The 14,071-nt window shown below is 42.6% G+C and overlaps 1 protein-coding gene across 5 annotated transcripts in view; it reads right to left on the reverse strand.

Annotated features, from left to right (window-relative positions):
- The window catches only part of Mrtfb (myocardin related transcription factor B), a 165,245-nt gene that overhangs the window by 118,161 nt on the left and 33,013 nt on the right, over nucleotides 1–14,071 (reverse strand). The window lies entirely within an intron of this gene.

Below are 14,071 nucleotides of genomic sequence, written 5' to 3' on the forward strand. Positions count from 1 at the left end.
CTCCGAGGCAGATATCCAAAAGATGCTCAAGTATACAACAAGGACATCTGCTCAACCATGTTTGTAGCAGCTTTATTTGTAATTGCCAGAACCTGGAAACAATCCAGATATTCCTCAACTGAGGAATAGATACAAAAATTGTGGTATATCTACACAATGGAATATTACTCAGCAATAAAAAACAAAACAAAACAAAGAAATAGGGAAATCTGCAGGTAAATGGTGGGAACTAGAAAAGATCATCCTGAGTGAGGTATCCCAGAAGCAAAAAGACACACAGGATATATACTAACTCATAAGTGGATATTCAACATATAATATAGGATAAACATACTAAAATCTGTACACCTAAAGAAACTAATAAAGAAGGAGGACTCTGGCTAAAATGCTCAATCCCCATTCAGAAATGCAAAAAGGATGGACATCAGAAGAGGGAGAAAACAGGGAACAGGACAGGAGCCTACCACAGAGGGCCTCTGAAAGGCTCTACCCTGTCAGGTATCAAAGCAGATGCTGAGGCTTACAGCCAAACTTTGGGCAGAGTGCAGAGAATCTTATGAAAGAAGTGGGAAATAGTAAGACCTGGAGAGGACAGGAGCTCTACAAGGAGAGCAACAGAACCAAAAAATCTGGGCACAGGGGTCTTTTCTGAGACTGATACTCCAACCAAGGACCATTCATGCAGATAACTTAGAACCCCTGCACAGATGTAGCCCATGGCAGTTCAGTGTCCATGTGGATTCCACAGTAATAGGAAAAGGGACTGTCTCTGACAGGAACTGATTGGCCTGCTCTTTGATCACCTCCCCCTGAGGGGGGAGCAGCCTTAACCAGGCCACAGAGGAAGACAATGCAGCCACTTCTGATCAGACCTGATAGACTATGATCAGAAGGAAGGTGAGGAAGACCTCAGCTAACAGTGGGCTGGGGGAAGGGCATGGGTGGAGAAGGGGGAGGGAAGGTAGGATTGGGAGGGGAGAAGGGAGGGAGCTACAGGGGGGATTCAAAGTGAATAAACTGTAAAAAAAAAAAAAAAAAAAAAACTAGTCAGTCTCTGTAGACTCAAACTTTTCACCATATTTTTATTTTTACTTTAACCAGTATAAAAAGCGTCTTTCCATGTACTCATTATTACACTGTTACCTCTGAACTTCTGTAATGGGCCAAGGAAGCTTGGGATTTTGAATTTAGTTCAGGAAAGCAGTTATTTAGAGTTACCACTTTTGTACTGGAGAAGGAAAGACAGCCTGGATTTCTGTGTTAGCAAATCCTTTGTTTTCAAGCAGCATTATTTTAATTATTTCCCATGATTACATCAGAGTGCTTAAGAAAAATATTTTCACTTAATATTTTCACAATTTAAAACCTTTAATTACAGGCCAGGCGTGGTACTCATGCTTTTAATCCCAGCACTCAGGAGGCAGAGGCAGGTAGACCTCTCTAAGTTTGAAGCCATCCTGGTCTACAAAGAAAGTTCCAGGTCAGCCAGGGCTATACAGAGAAACCTTGTCTTGAAAAAAAAAAAAAAACCCAAAAAACAAAACAACAACAAAAACACACACAAAAAAAACTCCTTTAATCATGACTTAGAAATGACCTCAGAATATTATGAACCTTCTACCATGGATCTGATGTGCAGAACTCACTCACTGAGTATGAGTGACTACAAAAGAATTTCTTATTTTATGATTTCAAAACAAAACAAAGCAGTCTTCATCAGAAGACTGGTAACATGATAGTTTTAGAAAAAAATTACAAACCATAGTATACAAATTACTAACTGGATAAAACTGGGGCGTTGGGTAGAGAAGAATTCTGCCCTCACCACTTGCCAAGCTGCGCCTACACGCAGGGCACCTCCTATTTGCCCCCTTGCCTGGCATGTAGCCTGTTCTTTTAGGCAGACTGCATGACTATTAAAACTCGAGCTAGAATTCCATTTCCTTTTAAATCCAGAAGGAATATGAAATATGACAGATTCAATCTCAATGGAACTGAGGATGAAGCAGGTTCCTCCCAGAGAAGAGGCAGCAATGTGCCAGCCACATCTACCTTGCCACAGGGATCTCAAGCAAGACTAAGGCAGCTGCCTGGGGCCACCAGCAAGCATGCACAGCAATGTAATACTTGAGCTCCTCTCTTGCACACTGGATAGCAGTGAGAACGCTAGGGAAGTCGGGCAACAGCAACAGTCCTCAAATACAGACAAGAAATCTGGGGATTTTTATTTGCAACTACATCGAAATCCTAACAGCTATCAAAATACAAATGCAGAGTTCCCAGTTTTGAACAACCTGCAAAGTACTTAACACACAGGCAAAACATGAAGCAGGAGAACAGACTGCTTAAAAGCATTCATAGAGAAAAACTGAAAAACAAATGTTGGTGTAGTCATTCCAGTGAAATCACAGCATAATTGACCAAAAGGAGATAGATGGAACCTTCTGTACCTTAAAGATGGTCCTGATGTGTAACTAAGGAAAACAACGGTGTACGAACACAACAGACTATGAGACTGCAAGACAAAGAAACATAGAGAGTGCAGCAAGGGAAGTGAGGCAAAAGAAAGCGCACCCTGAGGCATCCCTTGTGTCCACATAACTATATTATTATTATCATTTGAAATGGGTATTGCTATTTAGCCCTGGCTAGCCTTGAACTCACGGAGATCCTTCAGCCTCAGCCTCCGGCATGTTGGGGTTAAAGGTGTGCACTGCCACACCCACCTTTAACTAAAAGTTAATTACAGTGAGATGAAAGACAATGGAGCTCCAGAGCTGCACTGTCACATTCAAAGCGCTCCAGATACACAAGGCAAACCGCCACCACAGCAGATACCATGAGGCAGAGACCCTGCACAGGCTGGGCTGTTCTGCAGCTTCAGATATTGCTGGGCCTTCAGTGACTGAGCAGCATGTCCATAGTTTGCCAAACATACGAAGACATTATCAATTTGAAAAGAAAACTTTTCAAAAAAGACTTTGAGGTTTTTTTTCTTATTTGGTGTCTCTTAACAGTTCTCTTCCCCACCACTACAAAGGCAGCAAAGGTTTCATAAGGCCTTAATAACCTGTCTAGCAGCCAGTTTTCTCCATGTTGTTTCTCACTAACTTGGTCTGTCTGGAACGCAGCAATGCACTCCTGCTCTTAACATCTAAAGAGGTTGTGTTACCCATGCGCAGCAGAAGCAGGGCAGCTAACAGAAACTCCCTGCAGTGTAAATAGACATTTTAAAGGAAAGCTTTGCTTCAAAAGAACAATGATATAGCATTTTTTTCTGACTCAATTCAGTACAAAGTAATGAGGGAAAAATACACTTAAGTTTAAAAAACAGAAGAAGAAAGAAAGGTCCTATGAATTGAGAAGAAAATTACAAGCATAAGAAGAGGTTGCTTTCAAATGAAGTTGGTGCCTCTCAATAGTCCTCATGATGGCAGCTTTAGGCTTTCTGATGGAGTACAAGCTTGAGCACTGCAAAAGGCTTTTTATGAGGGTTAGAGCTTAAAAAGGAGCCAGTGAGAGATCTCTGGAGAGATAGTTGGTACAAGCTGGGAATGGAAACATGGAGGGGCAAAGTATAGATCTCAAGACTCTCAGGCCCAAGACTGCAGCTAAAAAGTCAGGACTTCGGTCCTGACTGCTACGTCCATCAGCAACCAGTGGCACCAGCAACCTGGGTTCCATAGACAGGTCTAATCTGTGCCCTCAAAGCATCAAGTCTATCAGCTTTCCTAGTGCAACCACTGACTACTCTACCCCAGACTCCAATCATCACGGCAGGGTCTCTCATGATACATAAACATGAAGCCATGGCAATGGCAAGTGTAGAAGGTACTAACAGTGTATAAAGCCCAATGAAGCAGACGACATGCATGGTGAGCAATCCAGACAAGTGACAAAGTGGCATTAGCCATCACTGGGGAAAAGATAGACTATGCAACAGTGCTGTTGGTTCATGTCACTAGTATATTTTCATGGAAATGTTTTCCCTATCTTATTCTCTCTTATGTTCCCATATAAAAATAAAGTATGGGTAGATCAGACTAACACTGAAAAGAAGGACAAACTTTTGGAAAAAAAAACAAACAACACCCCCCCCAAAACATCGTATGACACTGTATTAGTAAGGGTTCTTCAGAGTCACAGAAATATAATAATAATATTTATTTATAAACATTATAATAATATGTATTATCCTGTATAATAATATTTATAAATATTATAAATCATTAGTAATAAATATTGCTTATTTATAAATATTATTATAATACTTATTATTATTTCATGATAAGGTTCTACCATGTAGTCTAGGCTGCAATTTATTGAAAAGACTTGTTCTAAGCCCGTGAAGAAATGGATATGCTAGCCCCAAACTGTAAAACCTATACACTTTTTGCAGTTCATCTGTGGCCCAGAACCATGTGGCAGCAGAATCAGAACCTGTCCGCCTTAGGTCCGCATGGACTCTGCTTAATGTTCAGTGTTGCTAGAACTCAAAACAGTAGTGAGAAGGAGAGTTCACATTTGTAATCCCAGCATATAGGAGGCTGATGCAGGAGGCTACAAAGTCCAAGACCAGCCTACATTTCATGGTAGTACCTTGTCTCAAAAAGAAAATAATAGCAATTATAAAAAAAAATTTAAAACTGTTAAAATATTATACAAAGTAAGACTAATTCAGAGAAATGCTGAATGTTTTCTCTCACATAGAATCTAGAGTCTGAAGAAAAGACATCAAAGTAGAAGGTAAACTATGTGGAAAGGGAGGAATGAGAGCAGGGGCAAGAGGGTAGGAAACGATAAGATGCATTCTGTATGTGCATGTAGGGAAACTCATAACAAGACTCGAGACACGCTGCTTCATGCAGTTGTTATGTGCCAATGAAAAAGAGGAGAAAGTCAGTATTCTGACATGCATTAGGTGCAGGGTTCAATAAAGGAGATCATGGAACTACCCCAGAAGAATGAATGTTTGCTAAATTAATTGAATAATCAGGAGAAAGGATGATTTGTGTACTCATTGCTGTCTGCACGAACAGCGTGAAACTACAAGAACAGTATGAAACCCCTACAGCACATTGGATGCCATGCGATTAAGTTTATGGAACTGTTTCTTAAAGTCTTGGCAATTTGGCAATAGGATCCCAATGACTTGTGGAGTTCAGATGATTTGTGGAAAGAACTAAAATGAAACAACAATAAAAACCCAATGCACACAAGTTTCCTTATTTCCTTTCCAATTCCTTCTCAGGTAGCTGCTCAGAGGATAGAGAAAGTAAATCAAAAGGGTCCATCAGTGGGCTAAGTCTGGATGCATCTGCTGCCAGGAAGATGAAACAGATGTGACATCTCTCCAAATCACTGTTTGCACATCACTCACCTGATTCCCTTGTCAGCAGGGAGAGCAGATGCTTTCTGTACTTGTGTCGAGAGTCAATGGTTATGGCTATAGCTTCAGAGGAAGGATGCAGGCCTCTCTTATTGATATTTCTTTCAAGAGTATCTGGGAAGGGCTTTCTGGGGTGGACAGGGAACTAATTTTTTTAATCCTAGATACTGAAAACACAGTAAGTAGTAACACAATCAAGATGGTTCCTTGAAGGCTTTGGATGTTACAGATACACGCATTCGGTGTCTATGATAATAGGTGTGTGTAGTAAGCTCTGGTGAGGAAGCCTAGGATGACAGTCCATGGGGGAGGGACCCAGCATCCGAGAGACTTTACAAAAACCTCCCTGAAAAGGTAAAGCTGAGAGCTGAAAATGTAACTAGAACTGCTCAGCCCAAAGGAACACAAGAGAAGAAAGAAAATGGACCCAAGCAAAGCAGAGGAGTGAAAAGCAACTGCAGAAAGCTGAGGATGGGTGAGGTACAGAAGCCAGAGTGTACACAGAATGGCAGGCCAAAGCCACAAGTGCTGGCAGGAGAGGGCTGCCACCCAGAGGAAATCCTGTTTGGAATGGCTTTCTACTTCTGAGGTTCTGGAAGATACTTCATCCCTAAAAACACACTACAAATAGAAACTTGAACAGGAAAGGCTGAAATCTTATTCTGCTGTGGTGAGAGTCCTCCTGTGCCCCAAAACATGCCTAATGTGTACTTCAATGGGGTAGGAGGAACAGCTGTACACTGTACATCTAGAGCGCTCAAGACTGAATACCAAGTGAGGTCATTGCAATGTGCTGCTGATGCTGAAGAGCAGGATGGTCTGGCAGGATACTTTGAGACCATAAATTTTCCAGAAGCATAATTTGAGCTATTCGGATGTCAATGGAAAGATTCTGGTTGTGTTCAAGTTTCCAACCACAGCTCTAGTGGCATAACTCATACTCTGTATTTTGAACCTGTGACAGTTTGAAAAGCAAATGCTGGTACTCTGTCCCAAAGACCCAAAGCAAGACATACCACCTACTCTACTGACAGATCCTTGGCACTCCCTGTCAGTGCAACAGACTGAAAACTAGCTTACTTTAGTCTCTATTGCAGTATTTCTTGTTCTTAAATGTAAAACAAAAACCAGCACTCAGGGAGGCATTGGCAGGTAGATTGTTGTGAGTTCGAGGCCAGCCTGGTCTGCAAAGCAAGTCCAGGACAGCCAAGGTTACACTGAGAAACCCTGTCTCAAAAAACTAAAAACAAACAAACAACAAAAAAACCAAGAGCCTTACAAAGTCAAAGGAGCTCACAGGGGTAGGGTGGGGCGGTGTCTGTGTGGGAAGGGTGACTCCTCACAAGCACACTTGTATGAAACCATCACCTCCTTTCACTCTTGTCAAGTGTCACTGGTGACCTGACTGTGTTCCTGGGCCTGATATTGGCTCTTTGGAGTCTTGACATCAAGCTGGGAAGTAGGAATTCCTAATCACCCAACTCCAGCAGATGGACTTTCTCAACAACCGGAACCTTCCTGTTCTCTGCACTTTGGTCTCCCTCAGTAACAACCCATCCCATCCCTGTTCCATCCTAAACTCCAAGGACTCAGGGTGAGCATATCCTTTCCTCTGACAGTTTGCTCGCCCACCCATTCCTTTTTCATTTTTTGGTTATGTATACTCTGCACTTCACTAAAGTTTACAAACATCTGCAACCCAAAAGTTCTGTGGTAGATGCAGGGAAAATGCACCATTTTAAAGACAGAAATCTCTGCCTTACTTTGCTATATCAAATGGCAATTCAATAAAGTGTATGCTGTCAAACAGTGATGAAATCTTCAGGAAAAAAAATAAAAACAAAACAACAAAGCAATCATAGCAGAACCTTTCATGGGACCTTAGAGTGCTTAATAGGTGATGGGCTTTTGCCCAAAGAAGCCCTTAGAAAGAGATCTGAATGTGGAGAGGAGTTAACTACAGATGTGGAGAAAGAGTAGTCCATGCAAGTCCTGGAGGCAGGGATACTCTGGTGCAGTCCAGGTAGTGCAGCAGCCGGGAGTGGCAGTGGTGAGGGAGCCTATCCTATTCTCATGAGAGATGAGAATGGGAACTCTGGATGGACTCCTTCTGCAAAGCAACCAGGCTACTGAGAGTTTAAGATTAGGCTACCAGTGGAGTGAGAGCAGGCCGCCAAGAATCCTGGAGCTCACCGTGAAGACACTTGCAGCCCTTCCAAGTAGCCATTTTTCTTTCACAGGCCTCAGCACAGTTCACTAACCTAGCTCACCATCATTTCCAAAACCTATCCTCATACCATACCTCCATTACCCTGCTCCCCTACCTCATGCAGCTACTCTCTACAAGCCGGTCCCCCTCCCTCAGTTGCTGTAGGATAAGGCCCTCAACAAAAGGATTCTTTTTGTCACCTCAAATTCATGAACCTAACTGAGCTACACCCTGGCCTACCTGCACTCCTTTTCCCCAGGCCTGAGTCTCAGTCTGGCATCTTTCTGGGACCTCCACACCTCAGATCCCATTACCTCTGCCCCCATCCCTTATATGATCTCTCTTTCTGCTTTACAGTCACTCAAATGTCATAGCTTCTTTGGGCCTGCCCAGAAGAACCTCAGCACAGATTAAATCACATTCTACATACACACCCCTGAGCAGGAAAAAAACTGACAGTAACAGTTTTCATGTCAGTGAACTATACTCTTGAAGAGGTAAGAGGGGGAAGGCAACCACATACAAAGAGTGCACTGGATGGCAGCTGAGACTGTCCATCACCAGCATGGATATTCCCATCTGGTGGTTCCCCCTTCTAGAGGGGATGTATTGACCTGCCCTTACTTCTCTCCAAGATAGCTCCATTTCTCCCTCTACTGCCCCTGATATTCAGAGCTGGTGAAGAACAGGATCCAGATGCAGACACTGACACACATGATATGGTAGATTGAGTGTGAATGGAGCCAGGAAGTAAGTGTGAGTCAAGGACAGAGACAGGGATGAAGTGGGTGCAGACTGAAGCCTTAGCCACTCCTTCCTCTTAGCTAATCAGCCCTCTCTACTACCACTCCTATCCTTCCCCTCTGTAGAACCTTCTGTGGTAGTGGAGAGGATATAGCCACTTCAGCAGTATCAAAGCCTAACTCTGATTCTCCTATCAGACCCAGGAAGGCAAACACTGATTCCACCACAAATCTATGAACTGCAGCTTCATTATCTACGCCTGCTCAGAAAATCTTGTACACACTTGTAGAAGAGAGGCCTCCCCAACAGTAAATGGGGATTTTCCATTTTTTCATGACCCGAGTACCACATCTCATACTTCTAAGTTGATGAATTTGGCTTCTACTCTACTGAAAGCAAAAACACTTGGTGTGATAGAGTCTTCAAACTTCCTCTCTATGATTCAAAGTCTTACATGGCTAATATCTACCTACCTGCCTTTACCTCTTAATTCCCCATACTCGCTGCTTCTTTCTAAGGTCCACCCTCCCATCATCTCTGGCCCCTCTTCAGAGCTCTATTCAGTTTTCCTAAACCACAATCACTTCTTGATTAATTTGAAGGTATCATGAAGAGATATTTTACAAAACAAAACAAAACAAAAAGCATCTGCGTTTGGGAGATGTTTCAGTAGTTAAAATGCTTGCTATGAATGCCTAAGAACTTGAATTCAGAATTCCCAGCTCCCATACAAAAGCTGGACATGTTGACACACACACATCTGTAACTCATGGTGGTGAGGGTAGACCCCAGGGCCTACTGGCCAGCCAGCTAGTCTAATGGAACTGGAAGACTCATTTTCAGTTTCAAAAAATATACTAGAGCATGACAGGTTAAGACCTCTGAAGACATACACACAGACACAGACAAACACACACACACACAGACACACACTCACGAATGCATGTTCTCCTCACCCCCTACAGTGCAAAGGCAAGCACACATTATGCATGTGCTCACATATGCATAACAATACACACATAAAAATGAAACATTAAGGAAGTAGGAAAAACACAAGATGCTTATGGTAACTGTGATGATAAGGCAGAGTAGATGTCAGGACAGTAAATGAAGCAGGATAGATGGGGCAGCCAAGCTCATAGAGTGATGACTTTTGAGTAAGGAAATGCTAATGACAGGATCAGTCTAAGACTAAGAGCCTAGAATTGAATGGGATAGGAAAGTAGAGGCCAGAAAGTGCTGGAGTCAGGTGGGAAGGGTCAGGAGATGCACAAAGGTGATATGACATGCTAGGGGAAAGGTGGGTTTATAATGTAAGCGTCCTGGAAAATACAACAGGACACAGGACAGTGAGAAGGGACAGAGAGCAAGAGAGGACATTTGCAGACCACAACAAGTTTGCTGACTAGCAGCAGTGACAGAGGAATCAACATGCCAACTCCACACAGAGGGTGCAATGTTACATGTGACCTGAGTCACAGCACCTGTAAGGCTGAAGCTGTGGGTTTCAGCTACCCTGAGTATAGAAGCATAGGCCCAGAAGTCATTTGTTACCTGCCATAAACCAGCTGTGATGGAACAGGAACAAGAACCCATCTCCTGACCTTCTAAACTCATTACTGCCTTTTCCAGAGCCCAGCTATTTCAGACCCGGACATGTCTGAGGTGCCCCATGCCCCAGCAACAGGCCACACTGGAACAGATGCTAAGACTAACAGGTCTAGATTGCTTGAACTTATTAACAGCTGCTTGAGTCACATCCACACTGCTGAATACTTTCATTGCACAATTGCCTAGCACTATTTGTTATCTGTTTTCTTGTTAATCCAAAGAACCATAACAAAAACATTTAAAGAAAAAGAACTGTATAAAACATATGAATCCCTCTTAGCAACCTGACAATTCTGTGTTTCTACCAACTTTTCAAAGTGACAGCTCCACAATGATGGCAGCTGAACTGACCCAATTCAGACATCAGACTTGATTGTGGCTTTGTTCCCATCTTACCTTATATCCTCATACCTGATGTTCTGACCACACATGCCTGAAGCTCCTCAAAACCCTAATCTGAGTGCATGTTTGCTTAGCAGTGTCAAGAAGGTCTCTCTGTGGCTAAGTGGCAGGTGCTGCTCAGCTTGTTTCCACTCCCATGAACAGTGTCCTTGAACTTACAGGCAAGGAAAAGCATTCAGTTTAGAGTTTGGACAGGAAGGAACCAAATACTAGTTTCTTCTAGAACAAGCTGCTTTTTCAGCTTTCTGGATGAAAAGACTTTCTGCGTTTTTCAACAGAACACTAAAAAACAATGAAGATAGACACTTAAGCCGCCCTAAGTCCTTTTAAAGAACAATTTCTTCTAATGACTACGATATTTAAATCAAGCCAGGAAAAGAAAGAGAAACTAATAAAACAGAAATGTAGTATTAAAATTTTAAATGGACTATAAAATTTTTAGATTGCTATCTAGTGGGGCTCATACTTTCTTTCTGGTAGTAAGGCATTAATAACACTTTTTTGTTTTGTTTTGAGACAGGGTTTCACTGTATACCCCTGGCTGTCCCGGAACTTGCTTTGTAGACCAGGCTGGCCTCAAACTGACAGAGTTCTGCCTGCCTCTGCCTCCCAAGTGCTGAGATTAAAGGCGTGTGCCATCACTTGTGGGTATACTTTTGGTTTTAAATATCCCCAAATACTGAGGTACTATTCTTGATAGAGCAGATAACAGCAAGGTTTTCTTTGTTGGCATAGTTGTTATTGTCATGAAACTGCTTTAATCAACACATATAAACCAAATTCTCTGTTGAACACAGCTTTTTAGACTTTAACTTCAGAAACATTCAATTGTTTCTTTAAAAAAATATGTTTCTTTAAAAATAACCATAAAATGCAGCCAGGATCCTGAGTGTGAGTAGAGATGGGATTTAACTTCTCCCAGCCTTCTACAGAGGGAGCAGTTAGCTCCCATGGCCTCACTCCAGCTAACAGATGCAGGGCCAAGAAGACAACTGGTCTGTCCACTAGTGCTAATATCTCTGCGTACTTTAGGATGTCACTACCATACACTTAGAAATCCTGTCAGGGTTTTTAACTAATTTAACCTTATGACGAAACCTTGAGTTCTCACTCTAGTTCCTAAACAATGCAAGTTCATCTCTATACAGTAAAGACTTATGTATGGCAGAGAACTAGAACTAACTCTGTTTAGGAAAAAAGTAATATGCATGCAGAACTATCAATTAGTCAGTCTCCTCAATGTTGTTCAGCCCACACCAACTCCACTCCTCCACTATCTCTAGAACCAGGCAAAGCAGTTCAACTAGCTGAATGCTCCACCTGAGAAAATCATAGTCCATCACTGTTGCGTAAGCAAAAATCGCCCCAGAAGAGGCGATGGTAGGGCCAAGAAAGCAAGGGTAGCCAGAATCTGGAATGAGGTCATTGTTTCCCGTCCTCTGGGATTAGAAACTTAGAGAAGAAGGAAGGTACTCAAGAAGAAATTCGTCAGATTTTCTAGCACCCCCTATAGCAATCAGATGCGCTCTCCTCATGACCTTGCACCTGCACCCTGTTCTCTCGGTAGAATCTGGCTGGTGTGTCCCAAGTCTCCGCCTTTCCTTCTGCCTGTAAGACTGAAGCCACTGAGGTAAGGAGACTATGCCTTCTCACCTGTGCTTCTCTTCTTAATTCAGCACAGCAGCTGGCACAGGACAGCTATTTGATATGTGTTTTTGACATGTGTGTTAGGGAACAATATGAAGTCTGTCACTGGTAGATTACCATCATCGCTGTACTCCTATTCAGTATCTCAACTCTGATAAAAACCACTGTCAGAAAAAGCTGTGCTGAACCCTTTCTTTCAGGTATGTAGCTGCCCTCTGGAGTGCAGACTTTGGATGACCAGCCCCTCAGCATGCCATAGGTATAACTGTCTATGCCGAAAGCTGGCAGTCCTACCACACAGGAAAAGTTCAACTTTCTTCTCAGACTACCATTTCTGTGACCAGTCTTCTCTGGCAACCATGCCAAGGCCGCCTTGACAACAGTGCACAAGCCACGTGAAGTATGCTTCCTCAATCAGCAAACTGAACATTTGCATGCATGGCTATACCATACTCTGACATCTAACACTTTGTCTTATATCTGTCTTGTTCATTCTCAACTTGGCTGAAAGCTGAACAAGGACAGAAGCTATGTATATCTGCCCTCACTGAATCCTAGTCCAATACTTAGCACAAGGTAGGAATCTAAGAGCTAACATAAACAACCTCTAGTATTCTTTGTAGTCTACAGTAAGCTAACTTGTTGGAAAAACACCCTCCAGGAGCTAAATGAGCAGTGACAACCACTGCTGCTAAAGGGCACTGCACATGATGCTTAGAAAATGCTTCTCTTAGCCACACAGCAGCCCCGGGAGGCTTAGAAGGCAAACTCAGGTGGCCAATGGCAGTTGAACTCGGATACTTACGGTCCCACCAATACTTTTTAGCTGTGCTGAGGCTGTGGTTTAAAGAATGGATTTAGATGAACCTTCCTTCCCTCAGCCCATGCTGGCAGCTTCCTTCATGAGAACACTGTCTTCGCCCTCAGCTCTCCTGTCTGTCTGGCAGCAGTCCTCCAGCAGCATGCACACTGCTTCTGTACCTGCTGTCCTGCCCATCCTGCTTGTAACCCCCAGAAGAATCTACACTCTTGAGGACAGAAACCTTTGTACAGTGATAGCATGGCAAGTGCGGCCAACACCTGTCACTGTAGCTGTTGGGATAGCATTTAGATTCATAGTATGCAGTATCTTTCATAGATCAGTATCAAAATCTACATTATAACTTTCAATAATTTAAATTTGTTGCCATAGCAACTGGGCAAAGTGTTCCTTATATAGTGAGGAAGGCAAGCACTACCTTAAGGTTCAGCCAATAAAATAATTCACAATCATTTGCTTTTGTTCGTAAGTGTAAAGAGACAGAATACAGCATTTGTCTTCCTCTAACAACCTCTCTAAGAACTAACTTTATTAATAACAGTAAAATTTGTATCTTCAAACTAACTAGAGCATCCATTAAACAAACGGTAATGTCTCACTACTCCTGGTGGCAGTGACTTACTACTGTATTTCACATCCTGACCTGCAAAAAAACATACATCAAAGTATTTTATTTTTAAGTGAAAATCATTTATTTCAGAAAACTGACCTTTTATGGAGGACAGCCTCAGAAGTTCCCTCAGGGAGGGGCCAGAAAGAGAGCTTTCAAGGTCGATTTAAAATATGACATGAACAGGCAAAGGATATTACTCTACTAACACAACAATCCTAACACAAAGAAAGACATGGACTCAAGTTTTCATTCTTCTGGTATTTGACTTCCTGAGATGAAGTCTCACCGTGTGGCCCAGGCTGACGTGGAATTCGGAATCCTCTCGGCTCAGCCACAAAAACACAGTGACTACAGAAAGTGACTAATTTTCACTCCGAAGCTGGTTAGGAGTGCTTACTGACGCCTGCAATATTATAGTTTTAATTTCTGGACATTAGTTCCCATTTTTTTAAAAAAGATGGCTTTAGCTGTGCACAGTGGCACATGCCTGTAATCCCAGCACTCAGGGAAGCAGAGGCAGGTGGATCTTTGTGGGTTCGGGGCCAGCCTGTTCTACAAAGTGAGTCCAGGACAGTCAAGGCTACACAGAGAAAACCAGTTTCGAAAAAATAAAAGTATCAGCCCAACACTGATGGC

The sequence above is a fragment of the Psammomys obesus genome, unplaced genomic scaffold, assembly GCF_907164565.1.
Source record: "Psammomys obesus unplaced genomic scaffold, mPsaObe1.curated_primary_1811, whole genome shotgun sequence".
NCBI lineage: Eukaryota > Metazoa > Chordata > Mammalia > Rodentia > Muridae > Psammomys > Psammomys obesus.